General features: G+C 41.1%; 1 protein-coding gene across 1 annotated transcript in view; it reads right to left on the bottom strand.

Annotated features, from left to right (window-relative positions):
* Positions 1–18,259, bottom strand: part of CA8 (carbonic anhydrase 8 (inactive)) — a 266,760-nt gene that overhangs the window by 166,199 nt on the left and 82,302 nt on the right. The window contains exon 5 of the mRNA XM_089899127.1: positions 3,109–3,188. The gene's annotated coding sequence lies outside the window, so the exon portion shown is untranslated. The remainder of the gene's footprint in view (positions 1–3,108; positions 3,189–18,259) is intronic.

Here is an 18,259-nt window from a genome sequence, read left to right as displayed (position 1 = left end):
AGCCCCAGGACTGGTGACCTGTCATCAGTTATGTTACCGGCATTTGGGGCATGTATCTGGGGTAACAATTTGTCATCCATATTTGACACTTTTAGAGTGAAGGAACACTATTTCTAATTATATGAGGACAACAGGCAACCCCGGATGCCTGGTCACCCTTCTCTGAGGCCACATCCATGCTTCATGGACAGACGTTCTCCCCTCCCTCAGTTTCTCTCCCTCACCCTCCGTCTCACTGTCCTCTTCTCCCATCACTCACTTTCCACACTCTCTCCGTATCACTGCTGTTACAAGTGAGCTGGAGACAGAGGCATCATCCTTAAGCAGCGGCTGGGGATGCTCCCCAGTTCACACCCCGTGTTGCCCTCCCCCTCTCCTGGGTACCTTGTTCTGCAGCTGCCTTTGGAGATAAGGGAACAGTACACACGGTGCTCCTGCGGTGCTCCTGCCGTGACTCGGGTTCCCAGCCCCACTCAGCACTGCCACTGCTGCCACTGAAGGGTGTGTCCTCCTTCCCCGCCATCAACAACTCAAGAGGTGTGTGTGTGTGTGCACGTGTGCATGCGCGCATGTGTGCCATGTTTCCAGAAAGGATATCAGAGATTGGAAAGTATTAAAGAAGTACTATCAGTATAGATGGGTTGGTTTATTGTTTTTAAAAAGCATCCCTTAAGTATCTCTGTGTGCAGAATGTCTACTGGGTAATGTACCATCACTTTGTGGGTTTTGGGGTGTTTTTTTTTTGCGGTACGCAGGCCTCTCACTGCTGTGGCCCCTCCCGTTGCGGAGCACAGGCTCCGGACGCGCAGGCTCAGCGGCCACGGCTCACGGGCCCAGCCACTCCGCGGCATGTGGGATCTTCCCGGACCGGGGCACGAACCCGTGTCTCCTGCATCGGCAGGCGGACTCTCAACCACTGCGCCACCAGGGAAGCCCTTTGTTGTATTTTTTTACTTATGCATTTAGAAGTTAACACATCATTAAAATTATGTACTCTGGTGTTTGCCCCTAATCCGGAATAGGAGCTTTGTTACTAAAAGTGAATATAAAGACGAGGAGCCATTGACCTCGCTTACCCAATATCTCCCAGCCTTGTTCCTCTCTAAGGAAACCGATTTTTACTATCTCTTTTAGCTATCACCAATGGTTAGACATGAGCCAGGTTGCTGTTAGATAGATGAAATTTAGGAAACTACATCCATGAACTGAGTTATTAAAATAATGCTGCTTTCCATTTTTCAGTTACTCTCCTGTCTTTCTTAGTAAACATCCTTTAATTCATCCTAAGAAAGCATGTATGTGAACAGAAGAATATTATCTTAAAACTGAAAAAGAAATTTCTTATTATCTTAATAGAAATCATTTCTGGATCATCAACACAAGAGCAATCCACGTTGAAATTAACAGCTATACTTTCTAACGATCTGGAGAAACCATATGTCTTTTTAACTGTTCAGTCATTCAGGACAGATGAACATAAAAGTGAATTTTCTTCTTTTTCTCAACTCAAGCAAACTCAATTGGCAACAAATATGAAATCATTTTTCAGAGCTATTACAGCGTGCATGTACCGTATTATCAAATATAGTCTAGACTGCTGTTAGTTTTGCAGCAAAGAAAGGTTTCTATCATCTGGTCCTTATCAAGAGAATTAACTAGAAGGACTGATAAACGCAGGGTAATATTCTCATGAGCTAGCTTTTAAATGTGTCACATTGTTCTCCATTTCAAAGGAAACTGAAGATAGATGCTATATCAGTAATGTTTGTGAAAAACAGCCCATTGTCTGGGATTGACTGGGATACAGGAGTGTATATTTTTTTATAAATTAAGCCTCTGGAAGAACCATAAAGTTTTTAAATCTGACAGGGTCTTTATAGCTCATCTATTCCAAGCCCCTCATTTTTTTGTCTGAGGAAGCAGACATCCAGAAATATTAAGGGACCAAAGTAAAACAACTATTTAGTATCAGAATTATGATTTGAACTGTAAAAATCTGTTTCAACTTAAGCACATTGCATGTAAATTTTTTTCTGAATAAAGACAGAGTGGAGAAAAAGAAAAATAATCCTTAGATTACTTTCTGTTATAAATATCCTTTCAGATTCTATAGATTTTTACCCCTTGATGAGTCTTAACTAGAATAAAAGTCAACAAGTTGCAACAGAGCAAAACAAGGCAGAGCAACAATTTCCACCCCATATAAACTGGAAGTAGCCTTTTTCTTTCCACTCTCAGCAAACAGGCCCTGGACCCTGCAGGTCTGAGCACTGATAGAGCTGAGTGTCATGTTCCCACACCGCAATTGTCCCTTCTGTGCGGGGAGCCAATGGACCTGTGGCCTCAGCTACGGCCACTTCAGTCTGCCTAAAGTCAGACGTTAAGAGAAAGGAATCTGGAAAGGCTTTTCTGTCCCTGCTCCAGAGGGGCCACCGTTAACTTCCCTGTCCCTGCTTCCCAAGTCAGGAACCAAGTCAAGCACACCCATCTTTTTTTTTTTTTTTTTTAATTTATTTTACTTATATTTATTTTTTGCTGCATTGGATCTTCGTTGCTACGCACGGGCTTCTCATTGCGGTGGCTTCTCTTGTTGCGGGGCATGGGCTCTAGGCGCTCGGGCTTCAGTAGCTGTGGCGCACGGGCTCAGTAGTTGTGGCGTGCAGGCTGTAGAGCGCAGGCTCAGTAGTTGTGGAGCACGGGCTCAGTTGCTCCGCGGCATGTGGGATCTTCCCGGACCAGGGCTCGAACCCGTTTCCCATGCATTGGCAGGCGGAGTCTTAACCACTGCGCCAGCAGGGAAGCCCAAGCACATCCGTCTTAAGCCAGCCTGAAGGAGCCACTTCTCAACAGGATCGGATTTCCCCTAATGCCTGATTCCCTTTGACGTCTAGGCCACTCACAGTGCACTGAATACACTGCAGGCTGTAGTTCGTGTATTTCAGGCTTGACGGGGCTGAAAGTGAAGATTTTGTGTCCAGAACACATTAAATCAAGTTCCAACTTAAAACAACCTTCCCCTTGTGTCCTGCTTGCTGCTAAGAGCCGCTTTGAAAAACAAGAAGGTGAACAGCTGGCAGGCTAAGCAGTTCATATCTGTTCCTTACTTACATACTTGATCTTCTGCATCTCAGCTCAAGGACACACAGGGAGACTCTGGGCTCTGCTAAATTAGTAGCTGATGGAAGTCCCTTGATAAATTAAAAAGAAATGAATTAGTATCAGTGCTCGGTAAGGTGAGGCCTGAAGCACCTCTCTGGCAGAGATAGCTTAGGATGACCCAGTTATGATTCTAATGAAGGGCCAAATAAGATGATATTCCCAATAGAATTTGAAAAATGAGAAGATCTCACAGTAATGGTAACCCACATATAAACAATAGCTACCATTTTCTGAGCACTCACTGTCTAGCAGACACTGCTAAGCTATATACAAACATTATCTCATTTATTCTCATAACAACCCTGAGACAGAGGTTCAGCCGTCGTCTCCATTTTAGAGATGGTGCCCGGAAGCTTGGAGAGGCTCAGCAACTAGCCGGGAAACAATGGGCTCAGGTTTTAGGTCTATGAAGTTGGACTCCAGAACCCACACTTAACTGCTATTCTACAACTATCATAAGGAAGACATTTATCAAGTTATGATGTATTTGAGCATTTTTAATAGACACAGAATTATTTAAAGATCAGAGCCAAAATAGTTATCATGGCTCCAAAGTTGAAAAGGGGGAAGGTTTGCAAAAACGGACCCAGACATAGATATGAAAGTAGAAAAGCCTGTGCAGGCCGGTGAGGAGGGTGTTTTCTCATCCTCAGTGATAGCGCAGAGTAAATTTTCCCCAAGTGGCCCTAATTCCAAGTAAGTAAAACCAAATAAATTCACACAATCAGCTTTCACCGCATTTCAACTTCATTGTTCTTCTCTTGGAAAATGTCAGAAGTGATTATGAAAGAATTGGAAGTAGAGTCTGTGGGACGCCCCCTGCAGAATTCAAAATACGGGCTTGGGCATAAAATCTCCACTCTGCATTTGTATTTTCTTTTCACTAGAGTGAAGGAGTCTGGATCTTTGGTTTCTAAGAACATTCCAAAGATGTTATGCAGCTGGGAGAATGGTGAACAAATAGCAGCCCTAAATGAAAATGAACCAAATTTTAACTCAGAAAAAAATATATATCACCTATTTTATTTCCATGAAAAGACCTATTTTAGAGAAGGGTAACAGCCTTTTCCCTGGTTTGCGTCATTCGTGTTATTTAATCTTGGGTTTGCATATCTGAGAAGTTCTAAGATTCAGTGTTACTTTATGTAAACGGTTTCTAAACTTGGGTAATAGGGTTTCACTGCGGTCAAGGAGTTGGAACTCCGCACATTCACGCCATTCAGCTGAAGTTTTCCTAAGTCACATTTTCCCCTGCAGAACAGCCAGTTAGTTAATGTAACAGTGTTTAGACGAAAACATTTTGCCAACTCCTGTACCAAATCCTCACAGTTGTATTACACATTACAAAATTAGAAAACCACAGGTATAAGTCGTACGTATTTCTAATGTACTTAGTTTAGCACATGATAGTTTCCAGTTTGCTACAATTCCTTAGTGTTACCTGTTGAGAAGTCACAGGGATACACATAGGGTTACAGGTTGCTTCCAGAGATCCTTTTGTTAAAGGAAAAGTTACAACACTGGAAATGTACCCTGTGTTCATTTGTGTACCTTCCTTTTGATCCAACGTTGTGGCTTTTGCTGATTTAAGAGAGGCCAAGTGCCTGCAGAAGTTCACTCTCGACTATATAAACAATCTGGTAATCTTCCAAAGCATTCAAGTCATTAATAATGGTGCCTGGCCTCTGCTTTAGAGGAGCCGAGCTGGGCTTAGACAACGATAATATTATTTCATTTCCAAAAGCACTTGACAGATTGGGAAGGCTTATTAATTAATGCAGTTCGACCCAAATGAAAAAATAATTATTAATTTTATCACACTATGAAAGGAAGTGCAGAGGGATAAAGCAGCGACAAATATATATTAAATGCCTTCTGTGGGTCATGCGCTCTTCACGTGATTTGAACACTGGGTACAATGACTCCCAAGATACTTCCAGAACAACCACCCTTCCTGAAGCTTACAATCTTGCTGAAGGGTAGGGTGGGTGGGAGGCAGACAGTTCAGACCTCAGTGGCAGGAGTCTGTGTTAAGTGTTGACATCCAGGAAGTAGAGGCCTGCACAGGCTGTGTGCAAAGCAGGGGAGGGGAGGGGAGGAAAAGGGAGGCAAGTCCCCGTCTCAGCTTGTGTTTCGGAGAAGGAGATACACTTGTACTAAATAGGTTTTGCATTAGCCAAAACCCTATGCCGAAATCTCGGCCTCTGTGCGCCGGTGCTGAATCGACTCTCGGAGACAGAGTTCTGGGTGAAGTAGAAAAGAATAGCTTTATTGCTTTGCCAGGCAAAGGGAGACACAGTGGACTTGTGCCCTCCAGAAACTATGTGTCCCAACCTGAGAGGATTTGGTGAGGAGTTTTATAGCGATGGTTCAAGGGCGGGGTTGCTGATAAGGTGCAGGGTGTGTGCAGGGCCCCACGTTCCTTTAATCTGGCCCCGGGTGGTCTCCTGATCTCTGAAGAACGCTTCATCAAGTAGTTAGCATCTTGCATTGGTTCCGGGGTTTTAGTTCTGCAGAAGAGCTTAAAGACATTGTTATGTGTTTCCCTTATGGGGGGGGGGGGGCTGGGATCCTGCCCCAAGGTGGCGCTATTGTTTCTTTACTGCTCCTCTCTCATCTCTGCATCCCCTCCCTTCCCTGATTAGCAACTGTTTGAAAGGCTTCCACGCCCAGGAGCCCCACAGGGTCCTGCTCAGTTTCATTAACACAACTGAATGTGATGAATTCTGTGAGTGATCTTACCACGGAGAGACATCCCTGTTGTACGGATCAGAGAAGGTTTCTTCAAGGAACAGATATTTGAACTAGATCTTCAAGAATGGATAGGATACCAGGAGGCAGGGGTGGCAGGGGAGGATTTCCAACAGAGCAGAGACTTGGGGGCATTAGGACTGGAGAGAATTCAGGGCACAGCACACAGCACAGTGAGAGAGCCAAGCGCTTGCTGAGAAGTAGAACTGGCGAGGCAGGTGTACAAGATTTTCAGAAGGGTGTTGGAACCCCAGGAAGTGCAAAGCTAAGTCTTCCCTAAAACAAAGGTGTAAGTTCCTAATATGACTTCATTCAATTTTAAGCTATTAATTCAATACAAGAAACACTGATTATTTTGCTACCAAAATCTCTAAAAGCAGAGGCCTCCCAAAGGCACAGTCTTTGGAAAGATGCCTGAGGCAATTCCTGTTCTCTTTCAAGTTCCATGTGCCATTGGATTATTTATCAGGCATTCAGAGAGTTCGGCTCTTCTGCCTAGTTGCCTGCGGTGAAGGAATGTAGACGCCTCTTCTGCCATCAGCTTAGTGATCATTTCTATCACTGAAAACCAGAGAAGCTTTTGTCCTGTGCTGTAGTGACACCACACCTCCAGAGATCATTGTAAGATGCTGTCCCTCTAGGGCAAAATCCTATAGAGACTTTCTTTTTTGCCAGTCACTTTGATAAAGTTCAAAATACAGGGCGGGGCAAAGCTTTACAAATTTGGAGCCACAAAGCAGGTTTATCCCAAATAAGCAGGCTTTATCTGGATGTTGAAATTCCAGATAATTCATTAACTGATTCAAGGATTACTTCTGCCAGTGGAAATTGCTCTCCTGCCAAGAATAGATTTCTCAAAAGCTAGACTTCTGTATATTCACATCTTGACGGATTACGAACATTACAAATGAATGTTCTTATGTTTTCCAAGCTATGGAATTGGTCTTTTATATGACCAGTGGCTTCTGTGAATGATCACTTTGGTTTTTTTCTCTCAAACACAATTGGTGTTTTAAAGTACATTCTATGAGATTTTCACCCATTATTATGAGATACTGTGAACTGATGAAAGGTAATATTAATGCTTTTGAGTTTTCCTACAGAAATTGAGACACATTTGATTTAAAAGATGGGGGAAGTGGAGTTTTAAAGAAAATCAACTTCTCACCCATGGCCTTTGCATGAGGCCTCCACCTTTCCCAACATGAGAGTTCTGTGATGCTGTTTTAGTGCTATTAAAACTGACTTCTTCAATAAATGTCAGTTTATTAACTGTCTAAAGACAACGTGAAGAATTTTAAGTCAAATCTTATTTCTACTAGGACTAAAACTAGATCTTACAGAAACAGACTCACAGACATAGAGAACAGACTTGTGGTTGCCAAGGGGGGAGGGGGGAGGTGGGGGAGGGATCGATTGGGAGTTTGGGATTAGCAGATGCAAACTATTGTATATAGAATGGATAAACAACACGGTCCTATTGTATAGCACAGGGGACTGTATTCAATATCCTGTAATGAACCACAAAGGAAAAGAAAAACTAAAAATAAGAAAACTGGATCTGTCCAGTTTAGCAGCTCAGCAGGTGAAAAGTTTTAAGAATTCTAAGTATGATGGTAGTGTTTCCAAAGTGAACGACCTCTCGGATTTCTCAAGAAGCTATTCTGAGGGTGAATCCGAAGCCCCGTTGGGATAGGACGGAAGTGATCCAGGGCAGGGCTCTGGAGGAGACAGAAGCTCTCATACTTCTTCTCCGAGCTAGCACTTTAGACTTTCTATGGCAGCCACAGCCAGACGGCTCTTGGTGGGTGTAGGTCCATGCTGTTGGGCCCTTGCATAGTCACCACGGCCCCTGCATTCTGGGGCTCCGCACGCCAACACTAGGGTGGTTACCAATGAGGCTGGGGCGTTCTGTCTGCTCCGTTGTTTAGCGTCTCTTCTGAGGCTACCCTGTCTCGTGTTAACGTGTGACACAAAGGTCGTCAGGTCCCCTCCATGTGTCCATCCACACACAGCCGTGGTCTTCCAATCTTTTTCCTTCTAAACCCCTGCCCAGTTGGCCAGGCCATTCACTATTTCCCAGGATTCTCTTGATTTCTAACTCTGGGCCACTTCTCTTTCATTTTAAAGTGGGTGACCAGGTGCACTGCCCACTGGAAGAATTTTCTCTCACCACACTCTAGCAAGGCCACCTCGCAGGGAGCCTGCAACGTGGTGGTCGTCCGTTTGCAGTTTGCACCCACCTAACGAGCTCACCCTCTACAAGCAAGCATGGGTTTTTTCTCCCTCCAGTGGGAAGCTCTGTACGGCTATGGGGCTAAGCCACTGGGGGACGGAACAACAGACATGGCGCATTGGGGTCTGCACTGCTGTTCACGCCGTCTGCTTTGCCCACTAGAGCTGCTGGACCTCAGTCCTGGACTCTCCGTTTCATCTCACGTTGGATTGTTGCTGGGCCAGCCTGACTATGATTTACTAGGTCTGCCCTGCTCATGATGGACAGATCTAGCTGCATGGCCACGGGGTGCTCCAAAGCCCAGTAACACAGCAGGAGATGCTTTTCAAAAGTGTGTAATTCCATGCTGCTCTGAAATGGCTTGAGCACAGTGGAGGCTGGGGGCCTGCTTAGTGATTCTCCCACTGGGGCCTTCCACGTGCTCCACACACCTTCTGCCCCGCTGCTGATACATCCCACATCTGCTGCAGGGACCTTTCCTACTCGGTCCCATTCAGAGCTCGTAAGTAGCCTTTTGGTCCACTTAGCATGGGAGCTGGAGCAGTATTTCCAGCCGTGGAACCCGCTGCTTCTACAGTCCAAAGAGGCCACACAGGCATTGTGCTCCCTTCTTCGTGAAAGACAGGGTAAGATGCAGTGCTTTGGAGGAGATGTCCTGGCACAGCCCGGATCACCTGACCCCTAAAAATTCTACCAATATGGCAACCACTCAGTCTACCGTATTCCCCGAAGGGCCTGCTGAATCTCTACATTCCATTGTAAGACTGACTTTTTTCAGGGACAATCTAGAAATTCTTTTTTTTTTTTTTTAAGTAACAGAAATTTATTCTCTCACAGTTCTGGAGGCTAAAAGTCTGAAATCAAGTTGTTGGCAGGGCCGTGCTCCCTCTGACTTCTCTGAAGGCGGATCCTTTTTTGCTTCTTCTGTCTACTGGGAGCTCCAGGCGCACCTTGACTCGTGGCAGCGTAACTCCCCCCTTTGCCTCTGGCATCACACAGAATTCCCCTGTGTGTGCTTCTCTCTGCATCTCTCCTTTCTCATAAGGACATCATATTGGATTAGGACCCACTCTTAGGACCTCATCTTAATTGATTTCATCTGCCAAGATCCTTTTTCTAAATAAAGTCACCTTTGCAAGTACTGCAGGTTATATAGTACATATCTTTTGGGGGACACAACTCAACCAGTGATGGTCCTCCAGATATGAAAATTTAAAAAGCACAGAGTAAAGCAAGGACAACAGTTGCCTAGGACATTGACTTTATCTGACATCAAACTGCCAGACTATGATAATAATTGTAATATGTACTACCTATGACACCTTCATTATTAATAATATTAGGAAATCTAGAAGTTCTTGTCTCTCCCCACACCAGTGGTTCTCACACTGTGGCATGTAATATGTACTACCTATGATACCTTCATTATTAATAATATTAGGAAATCCAGAAGTTCTTGTCTCCCCCCACACCAGTGGTTCTCACACTGTGGCATGTAATATGTACTACCTATGACACCTTCATTATTAATAATATTAGGAAATCTAGAAGTTCATGTCTCCCCCCACACCAGTGGTTCTCACACTGTGGCATACATAAGAATACATTTGAACGCTTGCCAAAATGTAAATTATCAGGCCCCGCCCACAGAGATTCTGATTCCAAATATAGCTGCGTGAGCCCAGGAATCTGCATTTTGAGAGAGTACCCCCCCCCCCCCCGCCCCTGTGCTTCGGAAGGACTCTGAGAAGCTCTGCTTTGTGTCTTTGAACATGCTGTTCACTTTGCCTCTGACGCCTTCCTTTCTTCTCCATCTTCAACTCCTACTCTTTCTTCAGGACTCAGCTCCAATCAGTGTCACCTCTTTGGTGAAGCTTTTCCTAACTCTCGCCAGGCTGGAGTTAGTCCATCAGAATGTCACAGCAATTTTCATGCCTCTTTTAATTTCCATAGTTATTTCTGTGAAGTCTTGTCTTCTCAGAAGGCTATAAACTTCCGAAAAACAGAGATTTTCATTCACCTTTTATCTCCAACAGTTATCCCAGTGCCAACACGTGGCAGCCACTCACCGTACACTTCTTAGACTGATAAGTGCATGAATCCTGGGGATCTAGGTGTGAAAACTGTGACTGTGAATTGGTTGAGTTCCACATGATAAAAAGTTGATATATCAACATTTAGTCCTTTCATTTTCTCACTAAGTGAATAGCCTATGCTTTCTCCAGAAATCTCATCATATACTTTTCTTAATCGCTTTATGGATAAGACCCTAAACCCTCAAGGACTGACATTTGATCAGCACATAAAGACTTCTTCTAAACAGAGAATAACGTTTTACCTATGGTAAATAAATACCTAAATAAATAAATAAAGGAAAATTTTCCAGGAACAATTTTCTGTGAGTTTCCCATCCATTTCAATGGTGAACTTCTTTTGCTAATTAAATATTAATTTGCTTGACCTGACCCATTTCTGCAGTGCAACTTTAGTCTTCTGTGGATCCATGTGTTTAATGAAGCACAGCATGACTGGGAGACACCTCTTTACTCCACCTTTGCGCTGTGAAATCCCACAAAGATGAATTTACTTCAACCCAAGCCAGAATCAAGTTGTTGATGTTGGTGACAGTGATGGTGGTAGTGGTGGCAGTTTGAATGCCCTTTCTATATGCTATGATCCATTTTAGAAAAGAGCAGAATGTCAACATGCTAATGGAATTTCATACAGTAAATGCTATTGGTATTTAGAGAGAGTGAATCAAAGAAATTAAAACATCAGAGCAACATTTGATGCAACTTGAGAAATTAAATGACTTCTTCAGAAACGGCCTAAGAAACGAAGAATCTCTGACCAGAGTCTTGGTCTTCTTGTGAGATATTTATTACCTTTACCTGAATTTTAGCTACTGATTTGTGCTGAGTCAACTCAACAGACCTACAAGGCACATTCTCTTTTGCAGCACTGAACTATTTTCTCACAGTGATGAAGAATCCTCGTAGCTTGATCCACCCAAAGAGGAGCTCCTGATACATTGAAATAAAGTCATTAAAAGTTGGGTAACAAATAAAATGAAAATATGTATGGAGCTTTTTCTGTACAATACGTAGTAATAACTATCCTAAAAGACTAAAGAAATTATTTTTCTTTTTAGGGTTTATTCCTCCAAACAAAATTAAAGGCAAAAATACATAATGCTTCCCATAGATTCTAATGTATACTACCTATTACCAAAAGGATAAAGTAAAATTTTCTTCTTAATAGAAGGACATAAAATAATTTAAAAGATATGTACCATGAAATCACACTAGAAAAGCGCCTGTTTATTTGAATACAGTCTCTTCAATCTTTCTTTGCCTTTTATGAGTAGGTATTTGTACCTAAAAAGAAATTTGAATTCCAAAAGAACAGGAAGAGTTGGAGTATAAATACAGGACCAGATGCATTTATCTTGTTTACGTTTTTAAAGCCCTACATGTTCCACTAGTGGCTAGGAATTGTAGCAAATGTTTTCCATATTTCAAAAAGAATACAATGAGCTATGCAAACATTTCCAGGATAATCAGGAAGAAATTTGCTGCAGTGAACTATGAAGAATTTTTTTAACAATGCAAGAAAATAGTCAGTGATTTTCATAGTAATCAAATCACTAACAGCTTCTAAATTCTGCTCCCATTAATAGTAGGAGAACTACTACTAATAGTAGAAGGAATGAATCTTCCACCAACCAAATGGCTGTTTACACTGACAAACTGTCACATCAATCAACAATCCTTGGACCAAATAAAAACAACTGCATTACAAAGCTATATTCTTCTACGCTTTATTCTGACATTTCTCGCCCTCTTACCACCAAAGTAAATATATGTCTCCATAAAGACGTACATACACATGGAAATGGCAGTGAAGCACACATTGGGAATTAATTACTCTTTTGTTAAAGAATGTCCTCCTTCTTGGGAACCTACTTTAAATTTTAAATATTTCTAGGAGGAGTAACATGCATTGTTATCAACTTACTGAAAATTTGTTTATCAGAGCTTTCTTCTCTGTGACCCAGGCTGCAAGACAGGAAGTAGGAAGAACAGAAAGTGAAGAAGGTGTACAAGGAGGGGAGGTAGGAACCTCAGAGACAAACAGCCTACCACAGGTTTGCCGGCCCTGACAGCCAGCACTTGGATTGCTTGTAAGCACACAAGCGAGTTTAGTGCAAGCAGAGTTCCCAGCGTAAATACCATTCGTTGCCACCACCAGCTACTTGGAAGACCAGGGGAGCACCAAATTCTTGTCTCTGTGACAGATTTGGGCATGCATAAACAGAAACCGGGCACAATAAAAGTTTCCTTGGTCAAAAGGAAGAATGCTGTTGCTCTCTGCCATCTGATGCGTTCAGACCCCAAAAAGAAATTTTGATCTGACATGTAAACAATGGGCAATGCTCTACTGGATCTAATTCATTTCACATTCACATTGTGGGAATTCGCGATTATTTCTTTATTGCTAAATGTAAGCAATACATATCCTGTACTAAGAACTGATCATCAGTTACTCTCTAAGCAGAAAGACTGAAGTAATGGTGATGGTGGTGGTGGTTTTCTCTAGACATAATGGCCACCAGTTAGCCAATGACATAGTACACAGATGACAGAATGGCTGTCTTTCCAAGATGTAAAAATAGATTCACGCAGCTGCATATACCTTCTGTCCTAAATGATTCTATTTCATCACTATGAAGCACTTACCCAACGGAGCTCTACCCTACAGCAACTACACCTGCAGAAGTTACTTTATTTTCAAGTGTTCCAAGCTTTAGATGAGTATTATTTGAGAATTTGGCCAGTTAAAGGAGAGGTGGCAGGTTCTGAGTGTAAGGTGTTCAAAAGTCAGGATCCCATTGCAGCAGCTATTCCAGGCAAGTTCAAGTATACATCCTAAGTCAGGATGGTCTGGAACTTATTGTGGGAAAAAGTGGACCCCTGATGACAGCTACCAAACAGAGATGCCCACACACACATTCAATCTGGTTCTAGCTTACCCTTATCTTGCTGCCATCAATACTTGGAAGATTTAAAAGGTAGCCATTTTTATTCCAAAACGTTGTCCTTAAAGTTTATTTCTCTAAGCCTCACCCTGCCTGTCCACCATACCAGTAATATGTTTGCTGGAATGCAGGAAACCCAGCTAAAGAGTAAAAGATGTTTGGATGCTAACCAATATTTACACTGCAGCTGGGTGTGAGTCTTTCAAAGCCCTCAAAAATGTGCATATTGTTGACCTACCAATTTCTTTTCTAATAATTTTTCCAAAGAAAATAACTAGAGGTTTGTGCAAGGACTGAGCTACAAGGACTCTTATTGTAGAGTTGTTTTATAATACTAAAAAAATAAACAAACCACCTGAATATACAGCTATATGAAATCTTTAAATAATTCATGGTGTATGTGTTTCACTAGAATATTTTGCTATCATTTAATAGTAATAACAATCTCTAAATGAATAGAAAAATATTGATAGAATAGCATTCAGGGAAAAAGCTTGAATGTAACATTTTGTACTGTATAAACTATAAGAAAAAACTGAAGGGACACACACCCCAACTCTAAGAGGAATTATAAGTGAGTGATGGGATTAGCAACTACCTTCTATAGTCTTCTCTCTGCTTTTCTATATTTTGGCGTTCCAAAGGAGAGACGAGATTTATTTAAAGAAATAAGTTTATTTAAAGAAATAATGGCTGAGAACTTCCAAAATCTGGGGAGAGATGGATATCCAAGTTCATGAAGCTCATAGGTCACCAAACAAAATCAACTTAAAGCAATCCTCTCCAAGACACATTGTGATAAAACTTTCAAAAACCAAAGACATAGAATCTTAAAAGCAGCAAGAGAAGAAAAGCTTATACCTTGCAAGGGAACCCCCATAAAGCTATCAGATTTCTCAGCAGAAATCTTACAGGCCAGGAGAGAGTGAGATGATATAGTTATTCAAAGTGCTGAAAGAAAAAGAAATCCAGCCAGTTTTTACCCAGCAAAACTGTCCTTCAGAAATGAAGGTGAGATAATGGCTTTCCCAGGCAAATAAAAGCTGAGGGAATTCATCACCACTAGACCTGCCTTATGAAAAATGCTGAGAGGAGTTCTTCAAGTGAAATGAAAGGATGCTAATCAGTAACATGAAAATATACCAGACACTGGTAAAGGTAAGTATATAGTCAAATTCAGAATACTTTAATACTGTAATATGGTGAAGTGTTAACCACTGAATGCTAATTAAAAGGTGAAGGGCAAGAGTATTAAAAATAGCTATAGCTACAATAATTTGTTAATGTATACACAATATAAAAAGAGGTGAATTGTGACATCAGAAACATAAAAGGATGGCAATAAAAGGGTAGAGTTTTTGTATGCAAAATTAAGTTTCTGTTAGCATAAAATATAGCTATATCTATAAGATGTTTCAAATAAACCTCATAGTAAAAATAAAGCAAAAACCTATAGCAGATTCACAAAAGAAAAAGAGGGAATCAAAGCATACCCCTATGGAAAATCATCAATTTGCAAAGGAAGGCAGCAAGATAGAGAGAAAAGAATTACAAAACAGTCAGAAAATAATCAATAAGATAGCATTATTAAGTCCCTACCTACCAATAATTACTCTAAATGTTAATGGGTTAAATTCTCCAATCAGAAGACTTAATATGGCTGAATGGATTAAAAAACACACAACCCAACTATATGCTGCCTACAAGAGACTCATGTCAGCTTTAAGGACTTACACAATCTCAATGTCAAGGGATGGAAAAAGATATTCCATGCAAATGGAAACCAAAATTAAAAAAAGCATAAATAGCTATACTTATAGCAAACAGAATAGACTTTAAGCCAAAAACAATAACAAGACACAAAGAAGGTCATTATGTAATGATAAAGGGGCCAGTTCATCAAGAAGAGATAATGATCATAAATATACATGCACCCAACACTGGAGCACCTAAATATATTAAGCAAAGACTAACAGACCTGAGGGAGTAATAAGCAACAACACAAAAATAGTAGGGGACTTCAATACCCCACTTTTAGTAATGGAGAGATAATCCAAACAGAAAATCAACAAGGAAATATTAGACTTGTACCATATTTTAAAACAGTTGGACCTAACAGACATATACAGACCATTCCATCCAATGGCAGAGAGTACACATTCTCAGGTGCACAAGCGACATTCTTCAGGATAGATCATTTTATAGGTTACAAAACAAGTCTTAGCAAATTTAAGATTGAAATCATGCCAAGTATCTTTTCTGACAACAATGGTATGAAACTAGAGTTCAACAATAGGAGGAAAGTTGGAAAATTCACAAATATGTGGAAATTAAACAACACACTTGTACAACAAATGGGTCAAAGAAAAAAATCAAAAGGGAAGTCAAAAAATATTTGGAAACAAATGAAAATGAATGCACAACGATGGAATGCTGCAAAAGCACATCTAAGAGAGAAGTTTATAGAGGTTAATGCCTACTTTAAGAAAAAAAAGAAAGATCTCAAACAAAAAACCTAATTTTACACTTCAAGGAACTAGAAAAAGACAAAACTAAGCCCAAAATTAGCATGTGGAAAGAAATAAAGATCAGAGCAGAAAGAAATTAAATAGACCAGAAAAACAATAGAAAATATCAATGAAACTGAGCTAGTTTTTTTTAAAGATAAACAAAATTGACAAACTTTTAGCTAAACTAAGAAAAAAAGAGACTCAGATAAATAACATCATAAATGAAAAAGGACACATTACAAGAGATACCACAGCAATATAAAGGATCATAAAGACTACTAGGAACAATTATACACCAACAAATTGGATAATCTAGAAGAAAATAAATAAATTTCTAGAAATAAACAACCTACCAAGACTGAATCATGAATAAATAGAAAATCTGAACAGACCAATAACAAGTAAATAGATTGAATCAATAACCCATAAAGCCCTCCCCTCCAAAAACAAAACAAAACAAAACAAAAATCAAATGGGTCCACAGGTGAATCCTACCAAACATTTAAAGAATTTACACCAATGCTTCTCAAACACTTTCAAAAACTTGAAGAGGAGGGGACACTCCCAAACTCACTTTCTGAGGCCAGCATTACCCTGATACCAAAGCTAGATGAGGAAACTAGAAGAAAAGAAAACTATAGACCAGTATCCTGATGAATATAGATGAACCAATTCTCAACAAAATATTAGCAAATTCAACCAAATTTGAATTCAACAGCACATTGAAAAGATCATACACCATGATGAAGTGGGATTTACTGGGGATGCAAGTATTGTGCAACTTTGGCAAATCAATCAATGTGATGACATTAATAAAATTAAGGATAAAAATCATATGATCATCTTAATAGATGCATAAAAAGCATTTGACAAAATTCAACATCCATTCATGATTAAAAAAAACTTTCAACAAGTAGGTATAGAGGGAAATTACCTCATCATAATAAGGGCCATGAATGACAAGCCCACAGCTAACATCATACTCAACAACGAAAAGCTGAAAGTTTTTCCTCTAAGATCAGGAGCCGGAAAGGACACCCACTCTTACCACTTTTATTCAATGTGGTATTGGAAGTCCTATCCAGAGCAATTAGGCAAGAAAAAGAAATCATCCAAAGATTCATTCACACATGTCTGGTGTTGATGCTGGCCATTGGTCACAGACTGAGAAGCATCCTAGGCTTCCTTACAAAAGCAGCTCTGGGTTCTGAGGGTAAGATCATGGGAGAGTGGGAAGAAGGAGCTGTCTCCTTTCTATGACGTAGCCTCAGAAGTCACACAGGACCCTTTCAGCCATACTCCATTGGGGCAGCTGGGACAATTTGTGAGTGTCCCCACCCTCCCCTGACTCAAGAAGATGGAATATAACCTCCAATAGCCCCACGTCTTGGTGGGAGGAGTGTCAGTCATATTGTAAGAAGAGCAGTGGGATGGGATCGAATACATAAGAGGAGCCACCAACAGGAAATACCCATTCCCCACAACCTTACATTCTGGTAAAGATTTTAGGATGAGCTCTGAATTTGGTCAACACCAGGAAACACATCTCCTCTTAGGACTCCATAGGCCATCAGAGAAGGGAAGGATCAGAGATCGTTTCTGACTAGGGATCAAGACAGGCTTCAAAGAGGAAGCAGTATTTGAGTTTTATCCTGATTGGGCAGAATTTCAATTCATTTATTCACTGTGCCTACTTGGTGTATGGAGAGTAGCATCCTAAGTGGAGAATGCAATAGAAAATTCTACTTCCAAAAGCACGTAGCTGACAGTGATCTCTAGAAAGGGGGTCAGGACTTCTTCAGTGGTGCACTGCCTATTAGCACTCTTGCTTCTCTCCTTTCACTGTCCTGTTCCATCTCGTGTTGCTGGAGGCTTACAGTGCTGCAGAAATTGTGAATCATACTTTCCCGGCTGCCCTTCAGTCTCTACTCCAACAGAGAGCAGGACCCTGGAACACATATCACTAGGGAATTTGGGGACCAAGCTAGAAACTGTTTTATATTACTAAGGAGAAAAAATTATAGAAAACACACTGAATGAAATGAAACAGTCCATTTGTAGACCATTGAGTTGCCATTCTTTTAATCTTCAAAGAAACCAAATTTCTTTGTGAATTCAAGTATTCGAAATATATAGAAGCAAATATTTTTATAATTTCTATTTTGTTTTATTTCACTCTTTCCCATTCTTTATCTCTCCATCTCCATGTGATTCCAAAGGAAATAGAGATCACACACTTTTACTTGTTGATAAGGAAATGCAAGGAAAATTTAAATGAGATTTGTAGTAATTAATAATTGGACCAAAGAAACTAGAAATGTCAAAGTCATGATCATGATTTTTTTTTTTTTTTTTTGCGGTACACGGGCCTCTCACTGTTGTGGCCTCTCCCGTTGCGGAGCACAGGCTCCGGACGCGCAGACTCAGCGGCCATGGCTCACAGGCCCAGCCGCTCCACGGCATGTGGGATCTTCCCGGACCAGGGCACGAACCCATGTCCCCTGCATCGGCAGGCGGACTCTCAACCACTGCGCCACCAGGGAAGCCCCATGATTATGATTTTTT

The sequence above is a fragment of the Delphinapterus leucas genome, chromosome 17 (assembly GCF_059928025.1).
Source record: "Delphinapterus leucas isolate spDelLeu-1000000601 "Yukka" chromosome 17, BTC_Dleu_Yukka2, whole genome shotgun sequence".
Lineage (NCBI taxonomy): Eukaryota > Metazoa > Chordata > Mammalia > Artiodactyla > Monodontidae > Delphinapterus > Delphinapterus leucas.
This window is presented reverse-complemented; position numbering and strand designations above follow the sequence as displayed.